The sequence below is a fragment of the Cyprinodon tularosa genome, unplaced genomic scaffold (genome assembly GCF_016077235.1).
Source record: "Cyprinodon tularosa strain WSP-4 unplaced genomic scaffold, ASM1607723v1 ctg162, whole genome shotgun sequence".
Classification (NCBI taxonomy): domain Eukaryota; kingdom Metazoa; phylum Chordata; class Actinopteri; order Cyprinodontiformes; family Cyprinodontidae; genus Cyprinodon; species Cyprinodon tularosa.
In genome coordinates this window covers 931,177-945,000 of record NW_024038460.1, presented here as the reverse complement: position 1 = coordinate 945,000, position 13,824 = coordinate 931,177, and positions in this window count along the sequence as shown.

Sequence of the window (13,824 nt, the reverse complement as noted above, 5' to 3'; positions counted from 1 at the left end):
ACCCTCCCAAGTCATTAGATGTTGGTATTTTACATAAACTTGACGGTATTTTTTTTTATTGAGTTAGAACTGGCATGGTCTCTATTAAAATAAATTATAATAAATATTTTGAGTTTGCTTGATCTTTTACTTGTTTGAATCAGATTTCCCTTTTTTGGATTTGTTGGGATGATGAGTGGGTTGGACTTTACTGTTCTCAATTAGTTGCAAACCCAACTTTCTTTTCCCCATAAAGTGCCTTAAATGAACGAACCGTCTTCCGGCGCCGTGCAAAGACATTTTAATTGGCTCAATCTTTCTAGGAACGCTGAAGAAGTTGAAGCTTTTAGCCACGCTGATGCACACAGCCACGTTGGAGCGATGATAATGCACAACAGATAATGAGAGCGAGGTGGTTGATGGCAGCGGTGATGATAATGACAGTGAGGGTGATGTCGAGCATCTGCTGAAGACGGTCATTATGATAATGACACAGATGCAAACGTGTGATTATTATGTCAGAGTATTTAGATTGAAATCCTGATGAGGATGATATGATATTAATGAATGAAGACAATGACGCAAAGATTTCTCCAGTCAATGATAATCTAGAGATGTAAATCTGTCTGGTCGTTCTTGCTGCGAGGGGATTATGTAGCTTTTCCTGTTCAAAGTGTGAGAGAACTTGATGGAGCTAAAGTGGGATTTAGTGATTGGGCCTTTTTTTCCGCTTTCATTTTATGTGTGACTAAGAACTACTAAGAAGCTGTTAAGTGCTCTTTATCCGGCCACTAACCCCCACATTGTTAAAGCTAAGAATGCCAGTCAAATGAAGCCTGAAGCCGTCATGGAGTCTGGCTATGATGGAGCGAGTGGGAGTTTGTCTTTTCACAAAATCAACCAGCCAAAGCTTTGTATTTTAACCTATGTTAAAATCCATTTTTATTGAATAAATCAAATAATAAGACTTAAAAAAAACATTTTCTTTTAACATACAAGGTTATTTTTAAGCACCGAAGGTTAGACCTACATGCTAACCCCTCAGATGTCAATCTTACTACGTTGTCTTTATAATTAGGAAACGTTCTAATGACTTAAACCATCTGCTGCAGATTTTAAACACATTTAGAGCTTGAAGTGTTGGACATTTCACACTGATTTAGCCATAAGAGTGTTTACATTTTTAAAGGGTCTAAAATGAAACTCAAACATCCAGTTTTCATTTTGCAGTGAGCAGAACAGTTTAATAACGCCTTGAGTAATCATCCAATGCAGCACCTTATTAACGATAACCTTAAAAGCAAAGTTCTGAGTAAGTGAGGGAGTTAAGACCATCGCATGGAGCCTCGTTATTTTAAATAATCAGGACTGCTTTTGTGTTTAGTTATGCGTTGATTTGAAATTATTTTGGATCTTGCGGGAAGAAGGAAGCACACAACAATAAACAGGTAAATGGAATTTAGGAAAACATTTCAATGATTTGACCTTTATCAGCTGGGGAATTTCCAATTTAAAAACCATCTATGTTGCAGAAAAAGTGTCTAACAAATGAATGCAAATCTTAAGGAGATGTAAAATAGGATATATTTTTTATTTTCATGTATTATCTAGGACAAAAACATTGTTTAAAATGTTCTTATTTGTATGTATTTTGTTATAACTAAGTCAGTTACACAAACAATTGATTTTATGTAATATTTAATCTTTTTTCTTATCCTCCACAACATAATAGTTCTCTCTGGAAAATATTCACTTTTTTTAAACAAAACCAAACGATTAACCAAACGTGTTTAAGATTTATTTTTGATTTGTAGGGTCTCCAACTAAAACAGAAGGAAAAGCTTTTTCACACAAATCTGCTTCATATACTCCTCCAGCCAAAGTCGGGCTAATTTAGGTTATTTGTGGGTTTCGTAACTGTAAACAGTAATGAAATATAAAATGTTAAATGTAAATAATTAATTTAGAAGACTTCACATCTGAAAACACTGAATACTGTGAGCTGCAATACAGTTATATAGATGTGATTATATTTTGGTTTTTGTAATAAAAGATCAATAAAGCAGTTTAGATGTTTAAGAACTTTATAATTTTTGCAACTTCACAGCATTTAAATTGCTACAAAATGGGTACGAAGCTAAAAAGTAATGCTTGTCAAGTAGTTTAAAAAAATTAAATCTACTTTGCAATATAATTAAACCAGGCATCCCCAAAGTTGGTCCTCGAGGGCAGCTGTTGTGCAGGTTTTAGAGGTTTCTCTGCAATCATCAGCTGATTCTGATGATTGCAGTTCAGCAAAAGCCTGTTAACTATCAATGTGAATCATCTGTGCTGGAGCATGAAACCCTCTAAAACCTGCAGGACAGCAGCCGTGGAGGACAAACTTTGGGGATGCCTGAACAAAATAGTGCTAACACTAAAAAATAGGACTGTTTATTCTCATGATTTCTGTGGGAAAAAAGAAATGAGAATAAAAGAGAACCTTAAGCTAAAGGAACAGTGTCAGATTGCACCATCCGCTGTTGTTTGAGCTGAAATTGACTTAATGGGAGATTGCCAAGGAGGACAGCATTGATAAAAGCAAATAATTAAAAAGTCAGACTGCAAAAACAATCTGGAAATAAGTAAAAAAAAATCTTAAACTCATATTAAATTACCCTTAATATGAGTAGGTAAAAAAATTATTTTCTAATTGAATGAGTACTTTTACTTTTGAAATAAGATAATTGATAATATGCACTTGAAATAAGACAATGCAATGTTTTTGTCTTATTTTAAGATAAGAAAACTTTAATGCACTTGTCACATCGGCTCAATAGTCAAATGAAGGTGCCAAAAGGAGGAAAAGATGCATGGGGTATGTACAGTGCCTCCACATATCTATATATAACAGCAATATATAACAGCTGACGCCTCTTAACTTTAAAAGTAAATTGTCTTCCCTCATTGGCAAAGCGTCTCACTCACCTCCTTAATTCAAGAAAAAAAATGCACTTATTTTATGAAAAAAATGCATTATTTTGTTTTCCGTTTATTGCAGTGCAGACTGGTGTTTGCCAAGAGACATGTTGAAGATTAACAAAGCTTCTGGTAGAATGTCCAATAAAAAAGCTACATCAGCTCTATGTTCACAGACAGAAAAAATAAGCATATTAAGGAAATGTCAGGTCTAAGCACCTAAAACTGTTGGGATCTGGAGGCTTTTCCACTTTCTCCACCAGAGGAGGCCTGAGATCTTCCTCCTGAGGGCATGAGCTTCTCCTACACACCTGTTTCCTGTTTGCTCATCAGGTGGTCTACTTAAGGAGGAGGAGGCTGACACTTCCCTGCCAGAGTGTTTGCCAGTAATGGTTAGCTAAACCTGAGCCACCCTGCCTGATCTGAAACCCTGATTTTTGAGAACCTGTCTGACCCTGTTTCTCTCTGCCGTCACAGATCCTGACTTTCCTGAAACCTGAAATCCTGAAGAAAAAGTTTCTCTGTCTGGAATCTGCCTGCCTGCACTCAGTCTCAGTCTCTGCCTCTGCCCTCAGCCTTCTGCCTGCCGACTAGCCTCTGGACTCACTAGGTTCCCCCCCTGCTGATCAGATCCATCTCTGAGCAGGTATTTTATCCGTCATCTTTAAACTGCAAGTTTCCTGGATCCATTCTAACTGCTCTGTCCTCCTCAGTGGTGATCCTCCTGAGACCAGTCTTAAGAACCCAGAACCTGTGCATCAATCTCATTGTATCATTGTAAATAAATCAATTAACTTTTTCCCTGTCTTAAGAGTCGTTTCTGCATGTGGGTTAGACGCCTTGAACCCAACATGACAAAAACATCATACATACATACAGGGAAAGAAAGAAGGCACAGAGACAATTAATTTAGTTTTACTCGCGAGGAGAGTAGGAAGAGACTGCAGAGTTTACAAATCTCCAACCCACTCTGCCGGTCTTTAGCTTTCTCCTCGCTATTTATTAAAGTCGGGGGATGTCCCTAATTACAGAAGCTGAGGTTTAACTAAGGGAAAGGGACAAAAAATGATCTTACTTTAAACCTCAGCACATAGGGGAAAACAAAGCATGTGGTTGTTTTACCACATGTGATAGAGGATGTTCAGGCCTCTTTAACAACCCGTCCGTTGCATCACCTTTATCTGGAACGATCTTTAGCAAGAGTTAATAAACGATGAATCACCTATTATACATCATAATAGTTCATTAGTACAGAACCCATGAAACACAAACGGAGTATAAATAAAATATTTCTAACAGGAGAGAACACGGAGGAGGCTCTATTATGTTCTGGGACTGCTTTGCCTAATCTGACACAGGCTATCTTGAACAATGAAATCTCAAGACTATCCAGGGATGGTCCATAAGGTCGAAGGATTTCCAGATTCACCACCCATGAAGGGTAAAGATAAGGTCCTTGTCTGAACCATTTTTTATTTGCAAATAAAAGCTTTATTTTTGTTTTATTGCCTCTGTCCATCAGTTAAAAGCTTAAACTCATTTAGGAGATAAAACTCTAATTTGGTGGAGCTTACATTTATCATTTTAGCTTCTATTCTACAAACTAATGCAGCTCAAACTTTTTATTCAGAAACTTTTAATTGGTGCATTGGTGTGAAAAGCAAAAAGTTAAATTTGGTTTTCTGTTAGAGTTTAAAATCAAATTAAAACCAAACAAGTCACACAGTTTTTAATCAAGCCACAGATCATTAGAGCAGCCGAATAATCAAACATTTTCATAATTTCTAACCAGCAGCTTTATTGATTGCTGCATATTTTAGGTATTTTTAGGATTCATAGCTTCTCACTTTAATTTGATCTGTTTTTTTTGTGTCTGTGCATGCATGTGAATTTGGTCCAATCTAGTCCAATCTGCCTTTTAAATGGCAACACCATCGGCAGATGCCAATTTAAAGGCACAAAATCATAGCTGTTATCGGTTAATTGGGATGCAAAGTGTCCATGTGAACGCATCAACACCTCCCTGTCCTCGCTCCCCTCCTGATTCCTCATCAGTCGGTCGGTCAGAGCTCTGGTGGCTATCTGTGCTCAAACATGTGTGTCTGTGGCCTCAGGCCTCACGCTGTCAGATCAGCTTTCCACGCGAGACAGCACAAGGTCATCAGATGACGACCCTCAGCCGGGGCTGCCCTGCGGTCGTTCAGCTGTCCACTTTCATTTCCAGTCAGCCGCTGTCCTGCGCTCTTCAGCCGTCAAGGTGGCACCTCCCCGCAGCCGAGCTCAATTCTCCAGTTAGAAACATCCAGATGAACTCTCAGGTTGATATCTGCGTTCTTAAAACATGGCCCCTGATGTTTCTGGGAAATTTGATGTCTTGCTGTCTCAGATATTGACGTGTTTATGTTGATGCTTCGTGTGGAGGCAGTTCAGGGCTTCAGGAGCGGAGAGGAATTGTCTCAGATTTCACCATCGCTTCTGTTTTTAGCCGTCTTGTCTGTTTTGTCTTTTTCAGTCATTGGACTTTTGGGTTTCAATAAAAAAAAAACTTATTTCAGGTAAAGCACTGACTGCTTTTTTTCTTATTGGACAGTGTGTTTATTTTTTCTACTCCTCCATTCCACTCCAGGCATCAGAAAGATTTCCGACAGAGCCAGAATGTAAATAAAGTAAAATGTTAAGCTAATATAATATAGGTAGAAAAATTGCTGGGGGGCTTTGTTAAGTTTCTGACCTCCTCTTATAGGGGAGGATTGTATTTAAGAGTTACATGAAGGCCCTGTTTTAAATGTCAATACAGATTTTGATCCAGTTCTGTCGGAGTACCACATTTTAGACACAGCAAATAGTGTCCAACTATTTTCATAGTAATGGATTCAAAGGTGGCTCTCCTGAGACGAAGAGCAAGAACAAATCTTTATAACTGGACTTAAATGCTTGGACTTTAAAATAACAAAACAAAAACAAAGATATTAATTTAAAGCTGAAAAGTAATTCAAAATGATCAATTGTTCACATAAACCTCCTTTTTGGTATTAAATCTGTGATGATCCTGGCACTGGAGCTGACCCAGTCTCCTATTATCACTCAGGTTTAGTCTCCACCCCCTTTGCAATCAGGTTTCACCTGTCACCACCTGCATATAAGCTCCATCCTGATGAGCCTCCAGTGCCAGATCGTTTCAAGCCAACCCCGTGAGAACCTTCCAGCCTGATTCCGGAAAACCTGTCTGTTTGCCTGCCAGCCTGCCTGCCTGTTACAGATCCTGTCCTGTCCCCTGATTTATGAGCCTGCCTGACCCCTTCTTGGATTTGTCTTCCTTCCTGAGACCAGCTCTGTCAGTCTCTGGATTCTGGATTGATAACCTGTGCTTTGACCAATTTCTGCCTGTAAGTTACTGAGCCTGCCTGCCCCCTGAATGTTCTGAGATACTTGGAGATCGAACCTGGATCTGAAACTGGACCAACCTGCTGGATATCCTCTCTGCTCATCTGCTGATATCCGAATCAATCTCTGGACACACCTCCTTTCCCTGGCTGACCCTCAAAGTCCTAACTCTATGCGAAGACAGGACATACCAGTCTGCACACAGAAGCTGAGCGTCCCAGAGTCAGCGTCTCTCACCTGTGTTCTCAATAAACGTTTCAAATCGTCACTGACCTGTTGTGGTGAATCTTGGGTCCACATCCAGCCCATTACAAAGTCATCATAATTAACTAATAAATGATAGAATGCAATCACAAACATTTCACAATCAATCAACTGATCTAATCAGTTTATGTTTGATTTTTTAAAAGGCCTCATTGATAAAGGTTTGTCTTTTGAATTATAAAAAAATCTTTAATAAATAATAAAAATGTCAAGAGCAGGATAGAAGGTTCCAATACTCAAGGCAGGAAAGACAGTGTTATATATGAATCAAAGCGTTTATTAAGATAAGAGAAGAGGGCTGTGCATCCGCGGTATCAGCGGCTAGGGCGGGGCACCGCCCATCACTGGAGACTCAGGCTTAAGAGAAACACAGATTAGGGACCATTATAATCTGACAGAGGATTATTATCCATTTAAAACACCAACCTAGTTTAACAGTTCACTTAAACTCCAGAAAACAAAGTCGGATCCAGCCAGTGGGCTGCCAAGGAGATGCGGCGGGCGCTGCCCAGAGTGTCCCACATGCTGAAGCCCAAGAGAACAAGCAGGGGTCCAGAGCCCGGTCAGGAATACTGATGAGGACAGAACAGGCTGGTTCAGCATTCCAGGAGTCCATAGACATTTCCGGCAAAGCGTGCAGATGGGAACAGGCCAGCTCAGTGGTTGAGAGGCAGAACAGGTCAGGATATCAGGAACACTATGGAACGCTTAGATACTCTCTCTTCACTGGCCCTTGAAAATGAGAACATGAAAAAGGGCACCAGCACTATTAATCTGGCCACAATGGCTGGGACTGAGCCGTATAAATAGAAGCAGCAGCAGGTGGATAAGATGAGCAATCATTGATAACCAGGCAGAGCTAGGCAGGTGAATGAAATGAGCAATTAGGCCAACCATCAGTGCCAAGATCACGACAAAAATCTTTGTCAGTTTCCACATTTATGATTCAGAATGTAATTTTGCAAAACAAAGTTTGACATTTTATATCAAAACTTATCAGAAATACCGATTATTAATATAATTGGTAAGAGCCTGAATGCAAAACCTTGTTTTAAGATCCGAGAAAATAAAGTGTATTTAATTTTTTTGTCAGTCAACCATCCAGCCATGTAATCTATTACAGAGCTCTGCTATAGAAATGAAAATGCATATATGCTGCTAACAATCCATTAATGTGCTGTCAATCAAATAATTCCTTTTCGAAATAGCTTCTTTAAATGTAAAAAACCTCGCAAATTTTCTTCATGGGAGGTCTCGTTGGTTTAAAAGCTTTCATGGTTCCCTAATCCAGACCCCCAGTTTTTTTTTTTATTCAGCTTTTTCAGACACCTCAGACATAAGAAGAAAGAATTAAGATCCTTCTCACTTCCTGATTCAAAGTAGATGTTAATGTCGGACTCTATTTGTCATGGACGGCAGGATGAGCTGAGGGTTAAAAGGCTTTGATTAGTCTCTAACCACAAGCTTCACTCATAAAGCAATGCTCCATCTGACTCCATCTTTCCCAGACCACATTTCCATATTCATATTAACTATAAATGAGTGAGCATATACCGGGCAACAATAACATCACCTTCTGTTGGATTAGAACTAATCTAAAGTACTGTCCTGCTGAAAAGCTTTCGTTCTACACTGGCAAATATAATCTGAACACATGGGGGGAAAAAAATCCTAATAAGGATTTCCTGAATTTATGAAAATCAAACCCTCTGTAAAAATATAAAGTTAAGTTTAAAGAAATAGCTGTAACTAACCACATTGTTTTATGTATTATTTTAGACATTGTAGCTTAATTAAACCAACCTTAAATTACTAGAACCAAGAAATAACTGAAAAATAATTTCAATAACATCTATTCATCTGGAAAGCCATTTCTCAGGCTCCAGAGAACCACAGCGAGACCCATTATCCACTGGGATGCCAGTTAATGATTAATGAATGAATCTAAAGTAGATTGATTTTATCTAAAGACTGATGATTAATCAATATGAACACATCCATTAACTTTGACAAAATGCAGATTTAAAAAAAAATTATATTTTCTACTATATTAAATACTGCCTAAACAGAAAAAATCTTACAGATTATTAAACTAAACATATTTTGGAGATATAATAAAAGGAACTTTTGATGTCACTTAAAAAAGATTAAAATCGTATGTGAAACTTGACTTCCAATGTACAGAGATGTTACATTATGTCATGATTTTACTAAAGTTCAAACCCAAATGCAGAAGACCAAACAGGGAGACCAGGAGAAAAGGTTTAACAGGTTTTATTAAAGAGGTAATGCAGAGAGAAGTGTTGCTCTGAACACTGCTCAACTGGAAGTGAAAAGTGAGGGGAAGACACAGCGATTAGTTGAGGCTCAGCGGGAAAATTTGATTTGTGAACTTGGAGAAGAGGATCTGGTTGCTGACTTACGTTTCCAGAGAAGTTGTTGACACTTTGACTCCAGTCTGTATGCTGTAGTTCCATTGTTTGTCTGATTCAGTGGAGGGCAGAACAGGGTTTACCCAGAATGCGGATGTTTGTAGTTGAACGAAGAAGCTGACTGCCACTCAGATTTCCTGTGGTACTTGAACGGGTCTTAGTGGAGATAAATCCCTTTCTCAGTGAGAAGCTCAAACGATCTCTTGGGGAAAGTGGATCCAAACCTCCTGTTTGTAATCCCAGCTCAGCTTGAAGCTCAGTTGATCCTTCCAGGGAGAGAAGGTCCGAAAAATCCAGTTTGCAGGATGACTTCCTGCCTAGAGGCAAAGACAAAATCAAAGTTAAACTCAGGTTGACAAGAACTCAGTTTGACTCAGCTTGGCTAGAGTACCCAAAACTGGCAAACACTCTGGCGTTGAGGTAGTGGCAGTCAGCAGCTTAAGAACACTCCGTTAACGAGGAAACCATCAGCAGGTGTGTGAGGAGGCGGACCAGAACCAGGCGCCTCCTGGTGGATGAAGGGAGACAAACACAGAAACACAAACACAAAGACAGGAGTCCAGACACATTAAAAGGTAAATAACATTAGAATACAGGGTAAGTCGCTCCAACATGCTGTCAGACTATGGGTGGTAAATGTAACGTAGCGCTCAGTTATTAGTGTAATGCAGCTTTCGGTGCACCTTTAAACTGGTTGTTAAATGGGAGATATTTAGCTGATAAATTCAGGAGTTGTTTAGATGTTTATAATTAAAAACAGAACCACATTTATCTACATTCTTGTTCCCATTAAAATGTAAATGATCCCAGACAGGATTCTGTAGCAATTCATGCTTCCACTCTGGCATCTCTTCTGTTGCAAATACCAGTGAGGCTTCACAATGAGCAACATATTACTACACTAAGAGAAGTTATTTGTAAGAGGATGTCATTAATTAATCAGATGGAACCAATTTCCATCTAATAAACCACTAATTGATAATGAATCCTGAATCAATTAGAAAACAAGGAGTGATAAACCTTAGGAGGTAGAACAACAACAGTTACTCCAAGAGAGCAGCAACAACTCATCCAGGAGGTCACATAAGAATCCACCGACTTCCAGAGCTCTGATGCCTCACTGCCACAACTAAGGTCAGAGGTCATCACTCAACATTAATAAAGAGGGAGAAAGGACAAAAAATGGCATCAGCAGAAGGTAAAAATGTCATGATTTTATCTAGTGCTCTGACCCACATGCAGAAAACCAAACAGAGAGACCAGGGAAAAGTTTAACAGGTTTTATTGTGAATAGGTAGAGAGGAGTCCAGTGCTGCTTTGAACACTGGTGAACCGGCACTGAAAAGTAAAGGGGAAGGTTCAGCGATTAGCTCAGGCTCAGTGGGAAATTTGTGTCTTTGATCTGAAGAAGGGAATAAAGGCAACAGGACTCACGTTTCAAGAAAAAGGTGTCTTTTGTTGAATCCAGTCTGTTTGGGGTTGTTCCAATTATAGACTTGTTCGTTGGAGGGCGGACAGGGTTTAACCAGGTTGAGGTGTTTCCTTGAGGAACGGAGCAGCTGACTGCCACTTAGATTTCCTGCGGTACTTGAACGGTTTCTTGTGGAGATGAATCCCCTGCTCAGAGAGAAGCCCAAACAATCCCTTGGGGAAAAGTACATCCAAACCACCAGTTTGAATCCTGTGCTCGGTTTGATGCTCAGAGAATCCTTCCAGGGGGGAGAAGGTCCAAAACATCCAGTTTGCAGGAGGACTTCCTGCCGAGAGGCAAACACAAAAACAACAATGTTAAGACTCAGATTGACAAAAACTCAGTTTGACTCAGCAAAACTCAGCTTGGCCAAAACTGGCAATCACTCTGGCATCGAGGTAGTGGCAGTCAGCAGCTTAATAGTCCTCCGGTAATGAGGCAACGAGCTGAAGGTGTGTGAGGAGGCCAACGAGAACCAGGCGCCACCTGGTGGAGGAGGGAAAACAAACAAAAGCACAACCCAAACAAACTGGCTTCAAAACACCCTGATCGAGAAGAACAGAAAGGTTATCTCTGTAACAGAGGTAAAGCAGGTCATTTAAGGAAATCTACTTGGAAACTGAGAAAATGGGACTTTTTAATTTATTTCCATTTGGTGGTATTAGGTGCTCCATATGTTCTCACTCTAGCAGTTTAATAACCTGCATTGTGTAATTTTACAGGCCAATTAAGACGTCCATCTTCCAGCCAGACACAGTAAACCAACTCAAAAGCTTTCAAGCAAGTTTCGCTCAGCCGGGGAAAATCAGGACCTTCACAGCTCAGCATGGTGCAGATGCCCTGACGTCAAAACGGCCATTAAAAGCACTTTCAGTCAGGCAGGTTGCCGAACACCTGTCAGCACCCTTTATCCACTGTAAAACCACTCACACACAAATTAGGTGTTAAGTGACTTAATAACTTTTTTAAAGAACAAAGTGTGAGAGTCACCTTTACTTTTATTCTCTCCCTGTGTTATTAAAACACCTGTAAACGTGTTTTCATCAGCATATTTTTAGTGTAAGACATGCAGTCTGTTTGCTGTGAAGTCTTTAAGGTGAAGTCTTTGATAGCATTGCTGCAGTTCAGCTTACTTGTATCAAACCAGCTCACACAGGAGAAAGATAACTGGACTTTAGAGTAGCAGCCAATCAAAATGGCCCTTTCTCAGTCAAACGCCAGTTGAACGGCAGCCTTCAGACCCCCAGCAGAATGCCCTCCAACTTCCAGCCACTGGAGTGACCCCCTCCTTCTCCTGGGGTTCTATTGTTCCCTAAGTTACAGGGTGTGACCAGGAGATGACGCTTCTCCTCAGAACTTAAGGCCAATTTATACTTTTGACGCATAGCCTCTGCAACCGTCAAATCTGTCTCTGTGTGCGACCACGTCCCCTGCGCATAGGCTCTGCAACCGTCGTTGTGCATCTTAAAAATATCCTGACTACGCATCGAATGGTTTCAAACCCGCGCACAGTGTTGTGCCTGAACACGTTCACTGAACGAAAGTTCACGAACTCGTTCATATTTTGGGCGAACGTGAACTGAACGTACTGCATTACTGCCTGATGAACGTTATTGTGAACTCGTTCATTCTGGTGTCTGTGAACGGCACGCTCTCAGTTCAACTCCGTTCAATAGGTTGCCAGATTTCTATAGAGTCCTCCAGGCGAAACCCCGGCTAAATTACACCGTAAACAGGCCTTACTATGTAGCGGGAAAAACACCCAATCTGGCAACACCAGCTACCAGTGTCGTAGCCTACAGCCGCGTGCGTCATCAAAACAAAATGCCGCGTGGAAGCCACAGCAGCGTGGAGGCGACAAAGCAGCAGTACGATCACTTAAAACAGTTTTATGACCAGGTGGTCGGTGAGGATGATGGAAACAAGTTTGCCCGCCGGCTTTCAGTAAAAAAATCCGCACTTCAGTAACCTTAAATTCCTACCTCAGCCTGGTCCCTCAGTTTGTGTTAGTAAAATCTTCTTGAGCGGAGGTCTTCAACAGGGGATCCGCGACCCCTAGGGGGTCTACGGAGGTACTGCATGAGGGTCTGCATGGTTAGTTGATATTTTTATATTCCCCCCCTGCAATTTTTCCCCCCACTAATTGAAATGTCTTTAAATACTCATTAACATGAAATCAACACACTGTAGTAAACAGATAAATGGAGGCAGAAGATGGCTTTCAGTCATCAATGCTCACATTCAGCCACACACAGGAGCTCTTTCAAGCTGGGCACCGTTTCCTTCACAACACCTACCCATCAACCAGGAATCAGAATCAGAAAAACTTTAATAATCCCAGGGAGAAATTAATTTCTTTACATTACTCCATCTGTAATAGAGTGACTATAGGACACAATTTCATACAATATATATAGTTAGGGGGTCCCCGCTCCATCATCAGTTTGGGGGTTCTTGGTCTGGAAAACATAGAAGACCCCTGTTCTTGAGGGTTTTACTATCCATGTAACTTGTTTGTTAAACCTGCCTGGTATAATTTTCCAGGATTCCTTTTTAGTATGTATTGAAATGGAATTTCAAATGGAAAAAATTATAAAAAAAAAAAAAAAAAACATTTGCACCTTAAAGACTACTTTCCTATTTTTCTTTTAATAATTCCTCATAAAAAAGACCATTCAAGCAGCACATTTTTCCTGATGTTTTTGAGAATATACTGTAGGGGTGAAAGCTGCAGCTGCTACTAGTGTGAAGTGAATGGACAGCAACAAAGCATTAAAGCAACAATGGGGAAATGCTGTTCCCTCAATGCTAATGTAAACCCTGGTTGGATAAGGATTCAAAACTGGATATGAACATGAAATCTGACGCACAGTTTCAGAGTTACAACTGATAAAATAATTGCTGTCTGTGGTTCTACAGTAGGCTATGGTGTAATTGAGCAATATATGAAAAAAAAAAAAAAGAACTATGAACTAGTTCATTTTTTGGTTTTGAATTATGAACTATGAACTAAACTAGTTCATTTTAAAATGTGTGAACTGAACTTTGAACTAGTTCACGTAGAAAGAGAACTTTCCCAACACTGCCCGCGCAGAGCTCAAACGGAAGTGCGCAGACAAAACACAGCTGTGATTGGTCCTTGGTATGCCTCTCCGGGTAACAAAGAACCAAAACGACTCCCAATCAAAGGGGCGGACCCGTTCATCCGTTTCAATTTGCATGTTTTCTAAGCCAAAACAAGGCTTTGTTGGGCTACTCTATAAAGCCTTGAACTCAACATTATTTCTGACATTTTGAATTGAAAAAGCTTCCTGGATGGGAAGCGAAACATGTTCA